At 31.9% G+C, this 23,157-nt stretch overlaps 1 protein-coding gene across 2 annotated transcripts in view; it reads right to left on the bottom strand.

Annotated features, from left to right (window-relative positions):
• LOC112694008 (zwei Ig domain protein zig-8-like) overlaps window positions 1-23,157 on the bottom strand; it is a 571,990-nt gene that overhangs the window by 147,618 nt on the left and 401,215 nt on the right. The window contains exon 1 of one of the 2 annotated variants that reach the window (XM_025569326.1): window positions 484-568. The exons of the other annotated variant lie outside the window; for it this stretch is intronic. The gene's annotated coding sequence lies outside the window, so the exon portion shown is untranslated. Of the gene's footprint in view, window positions 1-483; window positions 569-23,157 lie in introns of those variants that run through there. 2 annotated transcript variants of the gene reach the window in all.

The following is a 23,157-nucleotide window of genomic DNA, read 5'->3' as shown; positions in this document are numbered from 1 at the left end:
TAATAATAATAATAATAATAATAATAATAATAATAATAATAATAATACTAATAATAATAGTAATATATACGTGGTAACAATAAGTATCCTGCCCGCGATAATAATGCAACAGAAGCGCAACTTTATCTATATGTGTATATTTTGTATACTATATACTGTATGCAGCGCAACCGTAAAGATATATATATATATTCAACGTAACAAGAGAAAGGAGAGAAGAGAATCGTATATAGTGCACACGATACTGCATTTAATGCGTTTTAAGTTTCAGATAGACCGAGTGACGTGGCGGTGATGTACGGGTGGAAGGGACAATAAGTGCGGGTAAAATTTGGACATGCGAAAGAAAAGAATGAGTAAAGATACCTCTCCGAAAACCACTTGGACCCGGAGATAGATAGTACTTTGCCCACGTAAAATGCAGTATTATATTACTATATAATCACTATATAACAAGTGGTAAAGAATAATAAAGACACATACGAGTAGTTGAGTGCTATGATCTGCTATGCACGTGTTGGTACTACTGTTTCGAGCTTAATAATGTACTTCTATCGGACCGACGAAAACAAATTGGACATTGGATGTCTGCAGTTTAATCGGCCTACAAAAAACGTGTCTTTCATTAATAATCCATATAAGTGTTCAAATGGTGGCGAGAAATAATGCGATGGTTCTATTGACGTCGTTTTTCCGAAAGTTAGTGAACTACCAGATTAGCATACAGCTATTATTTGTTATTAATAATCAATAGTCAGGACACAGCGTAAGGTAGTGAAATGTAATCGTTCTAATCATATCCGATGTAGATTTAGTCCGGATAGACTTCTTATTACGTAACTATTTGTTCAACATGTACAACTTGGTATTTATCGAAACCGTTATTATTAAAGGATATAACGAGAATACCACTATATATATATGAGTATAATCATGGTTTTACTGTCGATCGCGGGTTATACGGTACCTGTATATGTACATGTGCCTGCAGTCCGTAGGTGATAAGGATGGCAGACCTACCTTTAGCAGTCTCGTGTATACGATACAGTTATCGCATGCATATTTGACGACGTGTGTGCGCGTCCATGAGTATTCTTACCTGAAACAAAAACAAAACGTTTACAAAGGGTTCGCTGTGTGAACAACTTAATGCAAATTTCAAAGGTTGACCGTTATGAAATATTCGTTGCGCGCGATTCGACGAATGAGACTTAAACATAAAATTAATCGGCATGCGAAGCTTGTTATTTTTGTGTACAAGTGATATTATTCGTCGTGACGGAAAAATAGTACGAATAACGATAATAATAATTTCGGTAACCATTGTTTATCGAAAGATGAGCATTTTTCGACTCATCACAGCTGTTCGTGGTTTTAAACGATAAACATTTTACTGCAAAGTATCATTCTTCCGATTTTCATCATGACCGATTGAAACCTTTTTCCCGTTGATAACCGGCTAGATTTCAGACCCCCTCCTCACGTTAATTCTATATGAAGCCAACCTAATTAGAAAACAGTGTCGATTTTTTATATCGACAGTCCAAACCATATAATTTCACGACAAGGAAAGACCAATTTTAATTCTATCTTATTAAACTTATTATACGCCGGTATGACAAACTAATTTTTCATATAATTTTTGTCATTTTCCACATCCACAACAATTTTTAAATAGTCATCGACCTTAGTTATGCGCAGTACCAATTTTATATCACTATTATCGACTATTACAAAATTCACACTGCACTTATCTACTATTTATTTTGTACAGAATTAGGAGTATTATGGATCTCACGAGTTTTATCTGACGCACCAAGGTTCGTATACATTCGCAAATTGAAAATTATTAAAATACATTACTTTCAGTGCAATTTTTTTCCGATTCGCATTGAATTTCAAATGTAAAGGAAGCTCACGGATCCTTTGTGCGAATAGTGCAGGACCTGTCGTTGTGCGTGTTTAATATACCTATATCATCAATACATACATAAGGTGATCCGTCTTATATATGCAATTTGCTAATATAATACTTATAAAACAATACTTATACAGGTCATTGGAGTAAAAAAAAAAAAAAATATATATTTGCTTTAAGATCTTACGCAATGATGTGTTTGATACGAAAAGCAGAACTACTGAAATTAATCATCCTGTACCCGCAAAAACCAGTCTCCTGCAGCTTATGAACACACAAAAGTTTTTAATTAAATATTCGTTGGACGCGGTACAGTACTAAAATTAATATTCGTGCGCGCACTACGACAAAACCAAGCGGACTTAGGTGCGTTTTTAAAATGAAAAGTAAATCATCGACATAGTGATTGAAATTATTGGGAAACTAAAATGCGTTCGCGGTATGGTGGTGGTACGCGTATACAGGTATAAAATATTTTAGAAACCATAATTTGAATTAGTTAATTTTTTTTTCGCACGTTTTTCGCAACGGCTTTATGACTCGTTGTATTATTATTATATGAAGACAGCGAGAACATTGATAAAACCTGAACAAGTACATATTCGAACACTGAAAGTGGAATACCAACGACATCGGCAATATCACTTGGGGTACGCGCATTGTGTGCGACGAATTTAAAATGACGAAACGTTACGAGCATTTTTCACGAAATGTCAGAGTGCTTTGTTTAAGTGTACACAAGCTTTACTCCCGGGCTTTAACCGAAAATTAATTTTCAATATACTTACAGTGACATCGTTCTCGAAACAATTCCATCAAAGCTTTTTAGTATGCTCGATTTAATTGTAAATTAGTCGGGTAGTACGAGGGAAAACGAATAACGACAGCATAAAACGGTATGATAATAATAATATTAAGAGTAGTAGGTGGGACACTAGTTTTATTGAATTATTAATATAACTTCCAACGTCGTATCGATAAATTGATCCCGTTGTTAAACAACGTGTACGCTATTCAAATTGGAGGAATTATTTCGTTTGAATGAGAGGCATTTGCTTTCTGTGCACAGTACGGAATCATATAATAGAGTATTATTGTGTTTGTTAACGCAACCATAATAATAATTTATAACTGAACTGCTACACACAACCCCTATTTATATATGTATATATACGCGTACTCGTAAACCAAGGACGAAGTGATAATATTTTCACGACATACATTTTCTCGATTCGTAATATTGTACACACATAATTATAATAAATATAAACACGCTTTTTTTTTTTTTTTTGCGACAAAACCATTACATATTTATTGGTTCCTACCCGTGGGGAATTTTTTTTCACCCAACTGTTCCATAACATAACTATATGCATTTGTGCGGTGTTTATCAAGTATAAAATCGAACACGGTTCGGGACGGAGGTAGAGATATTACACCTAATTGGTTATTCCATTTACGGGGGACGTTCGAAAAGGAAACAATAAAGCGGCTTTAGGAGCACATCGACATTCGGAAACGCACATATATATATACCCTGTCTGTGGCATCGCGACCTGGTACTGGTAGGAATACCACCGTCCTGACGAATCCTAATTCCACCGTCCAAACGTTTTCGGATTAAATTACCAACACGTTTACGGGGCTTCGAATTCGGTTCACTAGCTAATTGTCCCTTTTTTTTTTATCTCTCTTGCTCCTCTTTGAGAGCGGATGTGATCGTCAGCCGCAAATCTCATATTGGCTGTACGTTTTCTCTCGCGTTCACCGTCCGTACCAATGCGTTTTAAAACATGAAACAAGCGCGTCTGTACAAAATGAATCATATATTATTATCATAATGCTACTGAATATGGAAATCTTTGTGAATCGGACATCGAACTACAAAAGGGTCACAACGACGTTTCTTTGTATCAGTGTTCTACTCAAAATATATAGACGCAATTGTAGTTGTAATTTAGTTTTTTGAATTTAAAAAATAATTTATTTATTTATTACGGGATTATATTTGGATTCTTTATCATGTCTTCTTGGTAGATTTACATGATAAACGATAACTCACTGTTTGTGCCAATTATATACCTAATTTAATATAGGCACATACGTACTGAGTGAAACTATAATGGAATTGCTCATCGTTTTTAGAAAATCTATCTTCCCATCCATGTGGCGAAAAAATTATTTCTTTCAAAATGTTTAAAAGTTTTCACTCCTATAGTGAATTCGAAACAAAATTTTTATTTTAATAAATATCAAAGAAAATGTGGGTATTACAAACGAGAAAAAATGAATAATCATCGTATGTATATATAATCCATATTTTCGACCGTTTTGTTAACATTTTATTAAAATAAAATGTATTTATATATCATTTTTCAACCTTATTTAAAACATGTTCGATTAATGTTGAAGATCTTGTACATTTTTTTTTCTTTTGCCGGTTTGAACAGTGGCAATTAAAGCTTCAAGGCTTAAAGCGAAATAAAAAATAAAACGGTTAAACCATCGGTTTCATTAAAAACTTCACTAATATTTGATACCACGCAATACGATACACTATGGTTGGATGGTTTACGTTCCACGCAACTTTGTCTTTAAAAAAAAAAAAAATGAAAATAAGAAAATACGTCATTAAAACGTAATAAAATAATTACACAAGCAGCTGCACGGTGCTCAATAACGTATTCGGTGGCAGTTTTCTTTTAATATAAAATGTGTTGACATCAATCGCACAAGGGAAAGAGATGTAACTGGGTGTTTTATTAAAACTCAAATGAAAATAAAAGATAACACCGTTTACAGCCGTTGAGTTAAAGCGTTTCGTATCTATTATAAGAAGTATTTAATAAAATTAATTTCTTTTGAATTCGGATATAATGTACACATTTTGTTGGACTAGGACACTCAAGGTTACTGTTATATATATATATATATATATATATATTATGCAAATATAATTAGACACCAAGTAAAATAGACTCGTATTATATCGTAAATATCGTATTATAAAGTTTTGGGGGCGTGTATATTTTTAAAAAAATAAAGAAATGGAAAAATAGAAAAAATAAAAGAGAAACACATTTTCTCGTCGGTAATAAATTTGCAGGTGAAAAATGGATAGAGCGCAAAAGTCACGTATTGCCTGGAGCGAAAAACGGAGATGATGAATTTTCGTCGCTCCCGTTCTTATATATATTTTCTCTTTTTCTTTCTCTCTATCCCTCTCAATTCCCCGTCTACAATCGTTCTAGCACACGGTACACACTCACCGTTTTCCGCACGCACCATACATGTCGAATATAAAATTCGTTTTATTAAATTTTCGTCTTGTCCACTTTGTTACTTTTCGACTCTTTTCCGTTGCCGAGCTTCATCGGATTGAAAGGGTTAGAAAATAAGACAGCATTGCGCGCGCGTGCGGGTCGTAGTAAATTCTGGGATCATGTGACGATAAAAAAAATAAAAAAAATCATCTGGATTAATACAATTTTAAATATAAAACCATCGCTGTTTAATATGTTAAAAATAAAACTCCACGAAACGACTTGAAAATGCTTATGCACGTTTGCATACTCTTAGGACGAGATGGTTTTTAATTTTCAAACATTTATTACGGGTCTTATAAAGCCAACACTTTATTTAACGATATTTCTAACTGCACATTTATTTAGAATGTGTCTGGATAACATATTGTATTTATTAATTTATTCGTAAGACAAATGATTACAAAAATACTTTGCACATAAAAATATGTTTTTTTTTTTTTTATTATTTATTACTTATATAGTTTTCCTGACAAATATCATCTAAACTTAGGTATAATGTATAAAATGTTTAGCTATTTATAAAAAAACGATATTAACATAATATGTAGTAAAAGTAGGTTAACGATTTAGCGATGTACATAAAGATTTAAGATGGTGTTACAGGAATGAACAAATGATCAACAAATAGTATTTACATTTTAGATAACTTAGTTTAGGACATCATGAGAATAACCATGTTTTAGTCGTCGATTAATGGGGCCGACATTTAACCCGAAATTTTGTGGACCGTTTGCTTTGCGTAAATGACAAAAGAAGCTTGCCGATAAATCCTTTATGTAGTTCTTAATTGCTGGTAAATTGAATTCGGTGTGCAGTACATTGTTACGAACAATAAAAATATATTAGCACACACCCTTTAAGATAAACTAATAATACTCTCATTCGAATACATTTTTCACAGCGCTCATCTGGCCCCTCCTCCCGCCTCACCACCAGTGTATTTTGGAACAGAAATTACGTATGCGGATAAATGTAAACACGTATATGCGTTCGTACTGGAACGCGGTAAGATTACACGACAAAAAAAGCTGGTTTTCCTTTAAACATATCAATAATGTATCATTGTATTGCAATACACCTCTTACGATGACTGCTGACTACTGTACATAGCGCCCTTTGATTCGACATCCATCGGGAACGACGTCGGTGTAATATGCACATAAAGCGCGCAAATGTCCGGTGCGCACAAAATATACCGTAGTGAGTGGACGAGACAGGGTGGAAATTGTACGGTGGTTTTTACACATTATACCTGTATGCAAATAGACGCGTACGGCAGACAAAAAGACCGTACCGTGTTCGGAATCACACTGCTATTGGCGCACTATCATGAACGACACGGGAAACGTAAATGGATTAGGAGCGCGTGCCTGCGACAAAGGACACGCTCTTCTGGGAATTGATGACACGACTCTTAATCTAAGTATATAGTACGATGTAACACGCGACGTACACGAACGTACGTGTTGTGCACCAGAGCAGGTCTTATAGTATTGTCACAATTATTATTTATATTAATTTAGATTATTTTAGACGACAAATCGCGATAGAACTGTTGAGTGTCTGTATAAATATGTTATAACAATACGCTGAGCGTAATTTCAACTAAACATAATTTTTACCTTCCTTCTACCGGGTGGAGCGTAACATGAGCTTCATTGCACCGTCATGGGTAAAAACAGCGGCCATCAGAAGAATTAAATTAAAGTTAAGAAAATATAATTTTGTTTTATGCATATTATACAATTGGACTAAGAGCAAAACATCACTGAAATATCGAGAAAAAAAAAGGTTTAATTTTATGCAATCTATAATACATAAAAATATATTATTGTTGTTGTAATATAAATAAGTTGTGTTGTTGCAATACACCGGCATTTTTTTAAATATGTACAGTAGTATGAAGGAGCACATATGCAAGCCCCCTACGTGGAAGTTTGGATTTCGGTGGAAATGTAATATCCGAAGATTTACTTTCAAATAGCATTGTGCAAGATGTAGAATTTAAAAAAAAATTGTTTTACTCATGATATTAATTTGTCTACACCAGGGAATTTACCACAAATTTACAAATTTTCTCTGAGAATATATGCGTTGTATGCACTATACAATCATTGTACCACCTTTTTTTAGGAATACAACGCTTTTATAACTGTACCAACTTCAATCATATGTAAAAGCAAGTTATTATGTTTTTAACTGTTTGACCAAAAAAGAAACATGATTTTATCAAAAAGCATTGCTACTGTTGAAAAGTTAGTTTATACAGAACTTTAGATTTTCATAACAATTATTCACCTCGCTCATCAACCAATAGTATGCCGGCATTAAACATTGCAGTTATTCTACCTTCCACTGCAGTTTTCTCGTCTATAAAGACCCAAATATTTTTTCCAGTGATACATTTCCAGTACAATTCATTGTTTCACTGTAACATGTTCTTCTCAAAGTATATTCCGTTGAGATATCGTTCAACGTGTATTTTTTAAAAAATTATCCAAATTACATTTGTAAGTTTATGTAAATGTAAATTGTCTTTAAACAAATATTTTGAAAATATAGACTTTTTAGAATCACGAAATCTGAACATCTGTTTTATTATTTTTTTATTTTAATTTTGTCAACGGTTTCCAAATCGTACATGTTTTCTTGTTTTTAAGTGCTGCACAACAGTAAACCTTTTACTACCATTTACTTTAGTCTCACACATATTACAAAAAAAATATTGCTATATGTAGAAAAAATATATTATTGTAATGAATATTTTAAGAGGTTTGGCATTTTACATAAATTAAATATTAATTGACGAACATAAGAATAATTACGAGACCGTATACGATAGTGAATTAAACTAAATTTTATTTTTAACAGTCGTGAAAGGAAAAATATTTGCGTTATACTCAGATAAGATAAAAATTACCAATGGTTTGATAAGTGTTTATGTTCTATTATATTTCAGTTTAAGCACTCTTCGATAATAAACGATACATTAATATGATACGTTAGTAAATAATCATAAATATATGCATTAGATTTTAGGTTTGAACGCTGTTATTGAAACTACAAATGTTGTGTTAAATTATTGTTTTATAGGATAACTAGTATTAAAAAAAAAAAATACAAATTTACTAAAAAAGCATTTAAATTCACATTAATATTTTCTTGAAAAAATGACCAAAATATAAAAAAATATTCAAAAATTAGTTAATAAATATGAAATCAATAGGTTATGAAATAGATTTTTAACCACTAACCTACCTATAAATAGAAGACACGAATAACAAAATGTAATTCCTTTAACTTCTCATCCCTAATAATAAAGTAATGAAATAAACATAACTGATGAAATTATTTATACAAATTGAATTTTGCTTGTGAGACGAACCATCTAATGATGACACGTCCACTATTATTTTTTTCTTAAATCAAATTGAATTATTTTGTATATGTACTATGTATTCATATATTATTCTTGCTAATAGAAAATTCAGCGATCATAATAAATCAACTGTTTATAAATTTACGAGTAAATTTATAATTCGTGTTGATTATTACGGTGAGGTAAAAATAAAAGAGTCAATTAATTTAAAAACAATATTTCCCTACATACATTATGACAAACAAAAAAAAAAAAAAAAAACACTTTATTGACAGAAACTGAAAACGAGTATCTGTTAACGATTCAGACATTTGTAAAAAACGCAGTGGTAACAATACTACATTAATTATACAAACATACGTATGCAGCATACGTATACAGCTCATAAACGCAGCATGTGAATCTTTAGCGTACTTATTTTAACCATGTGGTTTGTCGTTAACTACGCGTATTTATTTCAAAGATATAGTGAAAAAATTATATATATAACGAAAATTGCATCAGTAGCTATAGTTAGTATCAGCAGTATCAGCATCAGTAGCTATGTTTTTCGAGTCTATATGAGTGGAATAACACATTAGCGTTTTATGGCGTAACCTCTGACATTTGCATCCCTAATCTAAGCTTAAAAACTTATAAAAGTAGTTAAATTGGTCCAATATTAGTTTTTATATTAATTTATGGAAAATAGGGTTTGAAAAAAGCAGATTAGAAAAATAAAAGTTTAAGTGTGTTGACATTAGAGATAGATAAAATCATAACAATACGTTCAAAATGAGAAAAATACTAAAGTTTTTTCACCCCAACATTTTTACACAAGAAAAAAAAGACAAATACGAATAAATTATAATATAAATAATCGCATAACTTAAGTTTAAAAGTGGGATAAGTAGCGTGCTTAGAGAATCACGTTGTATACTCCGGAGGTTCCATATTTAGTTCGGTGCCAGTTATTATTGTACAGTATTATTTATTTTAAATGAATAAGCCACTGTGTGAGTTTAATATTAGCATACAGCGAATTCATAACCATGACCCTAATCAGCTCTTATATACACTTTAGTCTCCATGTAGCAGTGTCGTCTGACGTGTCCAGTACCGTGCTTTTCGCCTAAATTAATCAGTTCTTTATCGTATAAAATAGAAAAAAACGGTGACATATTGCAATTCACGAAAATGTGCTGGCTTTGCTGTGGTACATTATTCACACTATATACTCATCCTAGACAAGACCGCAATATTTAAAACAAGTCGATCGACTAATCTAACCGTCACAACAAATTGCTATAGCCATGAACCGTAAACGTAAACGCTTTAATATAATATGCATATTCTTTATTGTTTAAATTCCAAGATCGGTATTTGCAGTCAATACTTTTTCCCGTCGTTTGTTTTTCCTTTTCATTTCCTCGTTCCACCTGTTTAAGTTCGAGTAAATGTTCAATCCGTTTCTTCTCCGTTCCCTACTATTACTGTTGCAAACATCTATTTCCATTATTTCTTCATTGACAACTATCATTATCCGTCTAACTATTCTTAAACATTTACTTAACCAATCTGTCACTCTAGGGTTCTACATATATTTTTCTTTTTTAATTTTGCAATGATCGTCCACGTTTCGTATTATAAGAATGTTAGTATTACCATATGTAAATCAGCGTTTCGAACAATTTGACATTTTGGTCTTGTTGACTGACGAATGATATACAATCAACTCTGCGATACGAAAAACTTCACCACGATAATAATAATAATATCGTCGAACGTCAAACGTCAATTTTTTTAACAACAAGTTTTGAAAACGGCCAAGCGGGCGGGCGGTGTGGTACAATAAAAATATACATAATAATAATATAGGTTAAATTGAATACCATGCACATTATACAAATATCATTCAAACACCGTATTCGGATCATCAAAATTCATAACCACGATAGTCGTAGTGAACAAGGATGCCTCATTGTACAAGCATACTTAACCCTCGTAATGTGCTCATACGTAAGTACTATAAAGGGCGGGCAAATCGTTTTAAAATTTTCCGCTGTACGTTTGCTTTTCACGTGTTTGATGTGTTCAAACCGCATTAGTTTCATATATATATTAATACATATTTCATATAAATGTGTGTCAGAAATATCGACGAAATATGTATTTATTTCCATTCAATTATCACGCATTACTTAATGGTGTCATGAATCGATGTTATTCCATTACATATAGCTGTAATATTTTCGATTTTTTTTCTCCCCAGATACTTTTCGTCCACGTCAAATACAATCGTGGCAAAAGTCATCACCATACGTTTACATGGTTATGTTCCTCGCCCACGTTTATTCAGTATTTTCGCAATGCCTGCCAACTAGGTATTCACTATCATCCATCCATGCACACATCCTTAGTTTGACACTTATATGCTCGCCTGAAAAACGTTAGAGCTCATATAATGTACCTCATAGTAGCAGTATATTTATGGTGTATTGAAAGCCTTCTCTAGTCTCCTCGATGTTTTCCTCCGCAATGTTACTCTAAAGAACGTATCTCAATTCGAGATATTTAATCTGCTTATAGTAACACGTACCGATTAGTTGTAATGAATATTTTTTTCTCTTAAGCCTGTTTTTGTTACGCTGTATTTACGTTTGTGCCGATAACATAAAACAATACATTGTGGAATGCAGTAAACATAGTACTACATCAACATTGTATGATTCGTATCGAATAGGTCTTGTAAACGATAATTAATTATGACTACTACCCTACTACCGTGGTACGATTTATAAATGTTTATATATATATATATATATACAGGTAATAACTAGGTAAAAGTTTATTCGATCTCATGAACGCTAAAAAAAAAAAAAATACATGGTTCTAATAATATTATGAAAAAAAATGAAAGAAATAAAGCAACCTTAATTAAAAGTTGTTACCACGAGATACATGTATATTTTTATCATATACAGTATGAAATAGTGGCCTGGAACATGCGCTAAAGAACTTTTTTCCTCTCAGACAGACCAAGGAATACACACACACACACACACACACACACAAATAAAAATTATGAGGGAGGAAGAATACGTATATACCTATTAGACTTAATATATTGTATTAAACATGGCATATACACACACACACACACACGCGCGCGCATATACATAAAACTGAAACGCCATCACGACCGTATGGTCGCGTGCACATCAATTTCCATATAAACTTATTCGTATTAATTTATCCGAAGTGTGCCGCATGGGGTATAATAATAATATAATATAATATCTCCCTTTTCCTCTTCCGTCGATTCTCTTTCCGGCTTACACGTGCATTTATATTATGTACGTGACCGGGGTTGGGGGTGAAGGCTTCCGTGCTTAGATACGCCGATTGCCGTGCGCGATGTCGTCCGGTGACGGGGAACAGTTCACCGTTATTCAATTAATCGTATGAAAGTTTCACGCGCTCGCGACTTGTACCTTTCACGCGAGATTACGCGAGAACACGTACACGGGGACTTGCCTGCCTACCCGCGTAAAACCGAACGGAAACCGTGGTGCTATTACAGCGCGGCTTGGGACTCGCGTGCGGACGCCGTAAATGCATTTCACGCGTGTAGTGAACATGAGAATTTTAAATCGTACACTTCATGACGTTATGTTTCTACCGCGCAAAGCAAACGGTTTCGCGTGACGAACGGTTTCCGTCCGGACGGATGAAAACTATAACAGGCAATTAATGATTGAAATAATAGTTAAATCATCGATCTTTAACGCGGAAAAATTTATGATATTACGTGAATTACGTGAATGATCGTGTTCGAAAGGGATCAAAAGCAGGGAAACCATTTTTCCTGCGAGTAAACATGACCACAAAGGAAGGCAAGCATAGTTTCAAAAAATCGTATTCATCGTATTCACGACTTTAAATGGAAACAAATATGGGGTAGTGTTTTCGTTCTTAGGTAGACAATTAAGACCGCTGACAAAAACTGATCAACAAATGCAATATCTACACCAAAAGTGGACATGGACTGCAGTTGATGAGCACTTATTTCAAGCGGAGTGCGATCCTTTAGAATTTTTATGCAACTATGCTGCTAAAAAAACGGATGCGTACTCGTATTGTTACGTTTCATTCCAATATCGTCTATGTTTTAAGCCGATTCTTTCCGATACTGTCATTAGAAATCACATCTTCGCATCGGATTTCCGCTATGACACCTGCAAGCGCTTAAAACTTACACGATTTAAACGATATCGTACTCCGCATCACTGTCCACGAGTTATTAAATCAATAATAGACCGCGAAGGAGATTGTTTAGGATTTTGTTTTACGAGCAAAATAGTTGAACGTGGTTGGTGCATTCGGTGTCAATCTCGTTTTTATGTTCATTTATATATTATATGCTGATCAATTTAATCCGTTATAGTTTTTGATAGCAAAAAGTAATGGCAGTAAGGTCGTATCAATGGTAATTGTTTCTCGATTTATGTTGTACGAAATAAAGTGCACTAATCGCGTTGCGTTTATTTGAATCGATCGTAAATAATGTTTCCTTAAAATAATCATAGTTATTATAATATCAATAAGTCGAGTTTTATTTTGAGTAATAAAACATTGTTCTTATCCAGGCAGCTTATATGTACACAATATTTATCCGAAAAATACAATTTTTCGACTCTGAAATACGTAGACACGGCGCACACTGTCGGGTATACAAGTACTACATCGGGCGTTTAGTTGTCGAGAACCGACAACGTCAGTGGCCCGTGTCGCCATTTGTTCTGCAACATATTCAACGGTGGTAACGACTCGGTTAGTACGTGTGCTATGATTTATCGACGGCCTCGTCGGAACATCAGACATTTACATCATAACATGCGTCACGTCGTAACGATTATAAAACGTAATAACGATCGGTACACGCGTAAGTTGGAAAACGGAACAACCGTAACGTAAACTTCAACACGAGAACATTTCCAAAGCGTTGTGCAGCGCGATAAAAAATATGACAGTTAGTCGAAAATAACACGACGGTTTTCAAAATATTATTTTTCGAACGCACGCACAACACGTAATATTTCGCACGATGAGTAGGTGGGTCGTGAATTTCTCATTCACATTTATCGATGATAACCCAGACGAGTAACTGAACATTTTTAAAATTGTCTTCCAAGTACAGCAGCGTGTTTAAACACACACACCAGATTGTTGAGCAAATATTTACTTTTTTATTTATTTATTTTTTTTTTTTTTGTTAATTTCAAAATATCAAAAAAATGTGTTTACGATGTTCACAAATTAATTTTATTAAAATGGAATGATTTTCGAGGAACGCATTATTTTCAGCAAACACCGGTTTTTCTTTAAACCTATATAACTATGCACCAAGTGTTGACGAGTGATTGTGGAGTTATGTAAGAAACATTTTAACTTCGGTAACGATGCAATCGAGTTATTAAATCGCTGTGCAACTCCACGTTCTCATTTAGATCGATTCAAGTATTTTAGATTTAAAACATTGCCTCTACCAGAAGTGGCACAATACGTCTATTCTATATAAATCAAATTTCAGCGTTATTCTTATTATTTTAGGTGATTTTTTTTTTTTTTTTTTTGGGGGGGGAGGGGAATGTAAACAGAATTAATTTTATAAAAAGTATACGGTGTATAGATGAAGCACCTTGCGAGAATATACTTGATTTATTTACACAATAAATATAGCAATACACTCTTAGATGTAAGCTGCATAAATTAGGTAAACGTACAAATCGAGAAATAAAACCACGTAAAATACTATTCCGTCGGTAACTGAAAAAGTGGGTGTTTTAAATTTTGAAAACAATGATTAATCAGTGAACTTGAAATAACTTACTCTAAGTAGATCCTGAACTTCATAGTAAATAATAGAATATTTTAAAAAAATCGTAAACAATAAAATAAACAATTTGGCCGAGAATTTATTTATAAATATTTAAAGCAAGTGCCATCAAAAAAAAAAAATAAACATGTAGTTGAATTAAATACGTATATGAAATTGAAGTTTTTAAATCAAACTCCCTTTTATATAAATATGGGTGTGTGTATACTTAAGATAAATAATAAGTATTAAAACGATTCGTATCAACACCAAAAGTACAGATCACATTTAATCGGTAGTAAAACATCGATACAGAAACAGAGTTGAAGTTTTTACGATACTTTATGTTTATTTGAGGAAACGAGCGAGCACTCGCAAATGTAAATAGGAACTTGAAGGCCTGTAATTGTGTTTTGAATTACGATTAAACAGCCATAATTCGAAAAACTTTACCGTTTTGTAATCGTAATCCTTCGATACCGTGAATTTCTCAAAGCGATTTTAAAATTAAATATTGGGAAATATCAAAGAAAACTAGCAAGTCTAAGTATCAATTAGATGAGATTTGTAATCGATTGATAGAGTGAAAGTTTTGCAAAGTTATCGTAATCATTTTGAACGAAACAAATTACGGCTAGCGTGATATGCAAATAAAACACATGATCGAAAACTAGCAGATGCCAATAATTCATATCATATGGTTTCGTATTCATCAATTAGATTCGTACACAAACACACAACTTAAATTAAGATAACCCTTGAACTATGGCATATGTAGTGCATGACCACCACAAAAGACCTATTACTCACATTTCTCTCTTTTAACGTTTTGTTTAATCTAATTAAACATATTTATTTCAAGTATGATAATTTAGTGTTATGTATTATTATTGACGAAGGATCCAGTTCTTATATTCTAAAATATTAAATAAATCTATTTCCTGTTGCGACATGAATATAGCTTTATTATGTGTCTTATACTTCCTGTGGCATGGGTTTATTGTTATAGATATGCTAGATATTACAAATATATTCCCAAAAGAAAAAAAAGTCGTAATGTTGAATGAAAACAATATTTATATTATTCTGGGAGTAAAGAAAAATATTTTACATGTCCAAAAAGAAGTTATGAGCATATTCAAATTATTCGGATTTGTCAAAAATCCGGATTTCATGGATTATCCGGATTATTGGGTTCAATATGGCTTTTCAATGACTCATTTTTATATTCATTTAAATTGAATTAAGGTTATGTAGTAAAGATAAGTTAATTAGGTATCCAGCCATGATATCACTGTAAGTCAAAGAGGTATAAAATAAAATAAGATTCAAAAATTTAATACCTTGTTTTGGTAGCTAATAATAAGTTATAGACACTATTGAAGTCATGATAAATATACAGTAATTCATAATTTACTGACTAGATATTCCTGAATATATTATATATTCATAGGTCAAGCGATTAACTGGGTTCACAAAAGTAAAATACAACCGACCAGTAATAATTTTTAACAATTTATTTAATGTCAGTCGTAATAAAAAAACCAAAAATAAAAAAGCAATATTATTTATATGATTTTCTAAATATATGTATATACCGTGTGTTAACCAATTTAAGGAACACTTAATTCCTCGGCCGAATTATGTTGGAATAAATCGAATTTTTTTTACAAGCTAATGGTATATAAATACATATTTTCAGATAAATTTCAAATTTTTAACCTTCTCGGTACGCGCATGCACAATGAAACTTATTTTTTTTTTAATAACAAGCGGTATTTTTGATACCAAATTCGGATAAACTGATTGGTCATTTTGACCAATTAACCATGGCTCTAAAATCAATATTGACTAAATAAGAGCCATTTAAATTTTAATAAATTATACATTTTTACAATTAATTAAAAAATGCATAAAATCATTTATAATTATTTGTTATTGGTTACTTTTTAAATATTTATACGTATTTTTTTTTTTTTTTTTTATACGCTTTATAAAAAAGATAATCGTAATATGGATATATAATTATTTAATTAAAATTGATTATATGGTTTTATGCATTTCATTATAAACAAACATTTTTTTGTAGTGAAATTTCTTTTGTAGAAGATAGCTTAAATTGTTTTTTTTAAATAATAACCTTTAAGATTTTCTTTAAGTTTCCTCCAAGAACTATTACAATCAATTCTAAAAACTCTTTGTAATCACTACGAGGGAAATTATATGTAAGTTTATTTTCTGTAAAATCTATCTATATTTTATCATGTACTGTATTGTTAAATGTAATGGGATCATTTGTACACACTGAATATTCATTTTTATTAATATTAACCCATATTCAACCCAATTTTAAAAAGTTGTATATTTGGACCAGATTATTGTGGAAATTTAGCCTCAATCAAATCTCAATAAAAAATAAATCATTTTTGGTAATAAATAATATTTATAATATATTTTAAAATTTAATTCATTATTATATTATATAAACAATAAACATTAATTACCAGTTTTTAAATATTCAGTATTTTGTTGTTTTTCTTTTCTTTTATTTTCTTTTCTGTGTTTTATCTTGCGGCTTTTCATTTCAGATAATTTTATGTTTCTACCAAGCATGCATCCAATACGTCCTTTGTTTTTTTAATAATAGGAATTGTTTATCATCAACAATTTTTATTAAATTCATTGCATTTAAATGGGCGATGTTAAACAAATGATCTAAGGTTTTTCAAATTGTATTTCTATTACTCGATATATATTAAGTACCATTATTTATTTTATTTTTTTCTAAATTTTGTAACTCTGAATGCAGTTTTTGTTTTATCTTTTTCGTATGACTATCATATTCTTGAGTTAGAATTTGTATAAACATTCATCAATAATTAGCAAAGCACTTGACTTTAAATTTAAATTTACACTTCACAGCCACTTAAACAGTTACGTTTTGAAGGCAATTTACTACCTGTAATTTGGTAATTCATTGTAACAACGAGAAACATTTTATTTCGTAAAATTTTAAATAGTACTACTAAACATTAAACAGTATGTTCGTGATATAATTGAATCATAATGATGAAATACAATAATCGAGTGTTCAATTTACTATTATCTGAAAACAAATTTAATCTCCGTAACAAAATTGAACAGAATATTCAAAATATTTTACCTGAGACATTAGAAAATGTTAAAACGTTTGGGTCCAAAAGCTTCAGCTCTGTGTTACAAATAATAGATGTCACTTTGAACATTAATAAAAAAAAAATGTAATGATATAATGCATTATTTTCGTTTTTATGTAATAAAATATTTTTTTTTTCTATTAACAATCAAGTTTAAAAATATCATATTAATTTTAATTTTTATGTTTCCTAAAAGCTCCACTCCACTAATAATTAGATATTTACAGTTTGCCATAAAAAATCAGCGTTCCAATTAAAATAGATTAAATCGAGAAATTCGTGTTTTGCTAGGTAACAACTATTATTATAATTATTCAAAATCATAAATTGCTCTAACTTAGTCAATTTTTATTCAATTTTAGTTTTTTTTTAATTGTTTTAAAAAATATGCTCAAAAAAAAAAAAATGGAAAATTCTTTAATGCATAAAAAATTAATTTTTGAATTTTTGAATTTTTTTAAAAAAAGAATTTAATTCAAACAGAATTTCCATACTAAATATTGTAAAAAAAGCACGTTTAATTTTATTGATTTTCCATGGAGATATTAAGGGTGATACGGAATTTATAGGATATGCTGTATACCCAATCAGACATCGACGCTCCATTCTTATTGGTTGAATTTTTATCGATCCAGTCAACGATGTTTTTGGTGGCCCTGAAAAGGGCCATTTTTGTCTGAGCTCGTGCTCTATTACTATATTTACAAGATATCAAAATAATTTGTGATACCTTATCGTCATTTAAAAAATCGGCTACTAAACAGTTTATTTATAATTTAATGAGTCTTCGTGGCAGCTAAAATATCGTATTAATAGTTAGGTACTGATATAAATCAGACTGTTAGTATAAAACAGTAAATAAAATGAAGAAATATAGTATAAACTACGAATTTTCTTAAAGAATTAAATTTTTTATAGTATTTATTTAAGATATTTTATCGTCATTTTAACCATTTGTAAATTATATTCATATAGCTCAAAAAAAATGATTTTGACAAAAAAATATTTTTTTTGTTCTTCAAAGTTTTTTCTATAAAATAATGAAATTATGAAAACTTTTATAATATACTTTTTTGTAGAAATCGTTACATTTTATATATAAATTTCTATACATATTTATACTAAGAGCTATATTTTTTTTAATTAGATTATAAAAATAGTAAAACAACCCTCAATTATACGATTACTATATTTTAACTCCAATTTGGCACCTGAAGTGGTTGATTTACATATTTTAAATTTTACCAAAATTACTTTCTCATTTTACATAACAAATCCATGGGGTACGGATTAAAAATAATTGAGTTAAAAAAATAAGGACCACTTCATTATATATATATTGCATTGAATTATATTGTATACATTTTGTAAATAATATATATGTATATGTATATTTATATACATCTGTGAAAAAAAAAATATTTAAAATCGGTCTCAAAGTAAAATAACAAATTAATAAAAGTGAATATGATGGTGATGAACAATAAATATTCGCCAAAATTCTATGATCTGTTTTTATAAAAAATACTGTGAATACGTTCATGTGGATATCATTTATGCCTTAAAATTACTATATATTACTTTAATATTCCATAAAACTAATCAACAAGTAGTGTCACCACTGAGTGCCTTCTTCCATCCTACTCCCTCGTGTTATTTCATTTCATAATCACATATGAATTCTTATTGTGCTCTAAGGTTTAGCTTTTGTATTTTATAATCATATAAAAATAATAATAATAGTAATAATTATTTATTATTATTTACAACACGTTTGTTGATAATATAATTCAAATATACAAAAGCCGAATGTTATTGGTGCCTTTTACATAAACATTTCTGCGTTTCGATATCGTTTTTTGAGTTATATTTAAAAAATAAAAATGGCTATCATATAATATCTAACTCATAAAATATATATAATGAAGTAATACTAGAAAAGCTTATGGGATTTTTTCAGAACCCCACCGTTATTTATTTACAAGGAATGATACAAATTTTCAACATAGATTATTTTCAAAGGAAATTCTGGTATACACATTCTTTGGGAACGACCTTAAATATATTTTTTTTCTTTATATATAATGAGCGAAGGGGAAAAAATCAAAATAAAGAAAAATTCAAATACATCTAAATAAAATATCACACGAAACGGCTCAAAACTTTATTAATTACTGTGGAACTTTAAACTCTTTAATTAGAGAATCTAAACCATTAACTTTTTCTTTAATGTGTCTTATTACAATTTTTTCCAATTACAGAATTATGGATTTCATATAAACAAAATCAGAACACCCATTATTTTTTATGGAAGTGAAATATTTTAGTTTGAGACCAAATAACGTTGTGCCAAATTATCCCTTTTCATATTTTCCATCGTGGTGTACTTCATTTTAAGGAAGTTAATATTTTTCGTCTTATAAACGTTTCATGTTCAAAAATCTCTATAACCATAGTAATAATCGTAATAGTAATAACGCCAACGCGATCCGCTTAGGTGGTTGAAGAAGAGGGGGATAACAAATAATTATAAACAAAAAGCTTTTTGTTGAGATTAAATCCAAGAGTAAATAAATTCATATTAAGTCGTCCCTAGTAGTTGAATTTTTTTTTTATGAAACTCTTTTATATCATGAAAGGAAAATTATTTGTTAATTCTATGAAATATATAAAAAAAATCCTAAAATTCATAATAGTTGTCACTGTCTGTTCATCTGCTATGTGTTATAAAATATATAATCGATTATACAGTCATTTGTAAATATTTTACTTTGATTTGAAGTACTATTAATTTCCTCCGAGTATCAATTTTTAAATGTAATTTAAATGTAAATTCTTCAAGTATTTTTTATAAGAATGTCATAACGTGTGCAACCTGTATGTGTAATATTTTACAATATATTTATACAAACCTATGTATTTTTTTTTATATACGAATAGGGATAGAAGAAAAGTAGGAAAAATAGAAAACCTTCGAAAATATTGTTCGCTGAAATCGGACATCGTGTAGAATCGTGGTTGGTGGATAACAAGTGCGTAACGCAAACACGTGACTTTCTAATGGTTATTTTATGTTATAAAATACGATGACTTTATTAGGCAACGCATACTCGAGTAACTTTGACGGGGTTCGTTTTGCGTGCGTGTGTGTGTGTTCGTCTGTGTACGCGAGTACGAGTTTACCACACCGTCCACCTATTTCATCTATGCTAAAGCCGTCGTCGATGCATTAGGCCACTGTTATCCATCAGCAAAAGCTATTTGTTCCCGGATGAAAAAGATTAAAGTTCACTGTTGACGGGTAATACTGTGGGGTACTGTGGTATTCGGTCACAAACACAAACGCGCACACGTGTAAAAAAAAAAAAAACTACGAAGGCACGCATGCTGAGCTGCTACTTTATTGACTTCACCACACTTCACGTACATCACCGCCACGGTCCACAGGCGTTTCATACACATTTGTATGTGAAATACGCGCCCCGAATGCCTAAAAATTTTCGCCTAGGTTGTCTTCCGTTAACGTTTAGTTATCGCGATGTGCGCGTACTCCACATAAAGGAGATGCATTAAAGGAGCCGAAAACAATCGCGTACACGTTTACGTGCTAGTGGTGCGAGAAGCCGAACGCGATTTGTTTCTCGTCGAGTGATTAGCCGTGTACAAGTGTTGATCGGTGAGAGGGTGGTTGGGCACGTGATCGGAGAGCGAACGGGTAACGCTTACGGGACGAAAAGAAAGTCATTATCATCGATGACGCTGATCTCAATAATAATCCGCCCCCATCCTGATCCTGGTCGTGGTCCTAGATTCACAATCGTGGGCGGGCGTGATATCCCACTTCCCGGGATCGATAAGGAGTTCGCGTTGAGGACCCGGTTGAGGTGGTCGGCGGGATAGTTATAAGGGTGTGCGCGTGTTGGTCGTTCGTCTCTAAACGATTTATCTTGGACCGCGTGTCGACTTCGGCGGTGTACATTACTTAAACACACGTCAGCAGAATGCGTTTGATTACAATTGAAACACACGTTGAATTCCGCGGAAACCGTGTTCTCGGTGGCACGTTTCACGAGTGCACGTGAAATTAACTATCCACTTACTACGGCCTGCGTGAGTTACGCGCCAGTGAAGGAATGGTTTGCGAAACGTACGTCAACAAGAGAAAACGGTGCGCCGTACGATTTCAACGCTAAGTCATCTTTCAAACTTCTCGGATTACGTAATGCGATCATTTTATCGTATCTGCGCACAGTGGGCCAATCGATGGACGGCAATGAACGTGCGTGCCGCGTACAATCTGTAAACGAACACCGTTGCACTGCGGCGATGTCGAGTCAATTGTTATTGGTCTTGGCAGACCCTTCATTATTTTAAAATATTGAAATTCATTTTGATGGCCAACAACATTATCATTATTCGATTCCAGGGGACGGTATTCCACGACTAATAACTACTCGGTGGCCGCAGATTTATGCGCATAAATAATATACACTGCACCAGCAGTTAGTCGAGGACATTTTCAATTTGTTTGGAAACAAAGTTATTAAGTACGGCGGCGTTGCACGCACCTATAATCATTATGACACAAACGTTCGGTGGTAAAGTTTATTGTTATCGTTGTTTATCCAAACGGAGCGAGTTCGACGGTTATACTTTATAAGCGTAATACTATATGGTATACCCGACTTTATGCATTTTAGTGGAATGAGACGAAAACTTATTGTAATAATAATAATCCGTCCGCGATACCCGTACGCGATGCAAATCATATCAAACGACCGTTGCTCACGTTCGACTGTTCCAAAAAGATCTGACATAACATCGTCACCAAAGAGTTAAACTATGTCAGTTATAATTTATTCAAGACTAAATTATAATATTTTAACACTTTCAACGCGTATCGTAACAATGATGATAAGTAAGTACGATTCTAGACGTTTATCGTTCTTTATTCCAATTTTAGCGTAACAATTTTCTTCGAAAGACTATCGTAGGATAATATATACTCACTGCGTCTATAGCGCACAAACTTTTTGGCGTGTGATCGGTGGCCGAGGTAAAACGAAGAGCATATCATATTTTCTCGAAACATAATACGTTTAGCCGGAAAATCAGAATCCCGTGATAATGTCATCAGAAGGAGTGGGATATATTATTAATTTCTTATGACTACTTGTTTTGAGTTTCTAATGGCAGAAAATGATACGGGTCGGATTACGAGGCAAGTTAAACAACTATTCACTGCGGATTTGTAACTTAAAACATATATTAATATATATATGGATGTGTGTGTGTTTCTTTTATACATATGAAAACATAGGTGGGAGAAAAAATAAAACTAAAGTAAACAATGAGAAGCATTTCCCGAATGGTGGCATGGTAGGAGGAGTTAGCCTCTGCTTTTCTGCAAGACAGCGCATTGTCCGTTGACTCGTTATATTATCATTTTTCGGCACGTCACGATAAAAATCTTTTTAAATCACAATCAAATCCGTTGATTT

The sequence above is a fragment of the Sipha flava genome, unplaced genomic scaffold (assembly GCF_003268045.1).
Source record: "Sipha flava isolate LNK unplaced genomic scaffold, YSA_version1 121_pilon_pilon, whole genome shotgun sequence".
NCBI classification, from domain to species: Eukaryota; Metazoa; Arthropoda; class Insecta; order Hemiptera; family Aphididae; genus Sipha; species Sipha flava.
The sequence above is the reverse complement of the archived record's forward strand: the minus strand, read 5'-3'. Positions and strand labels throughout refer to the sequence as shown.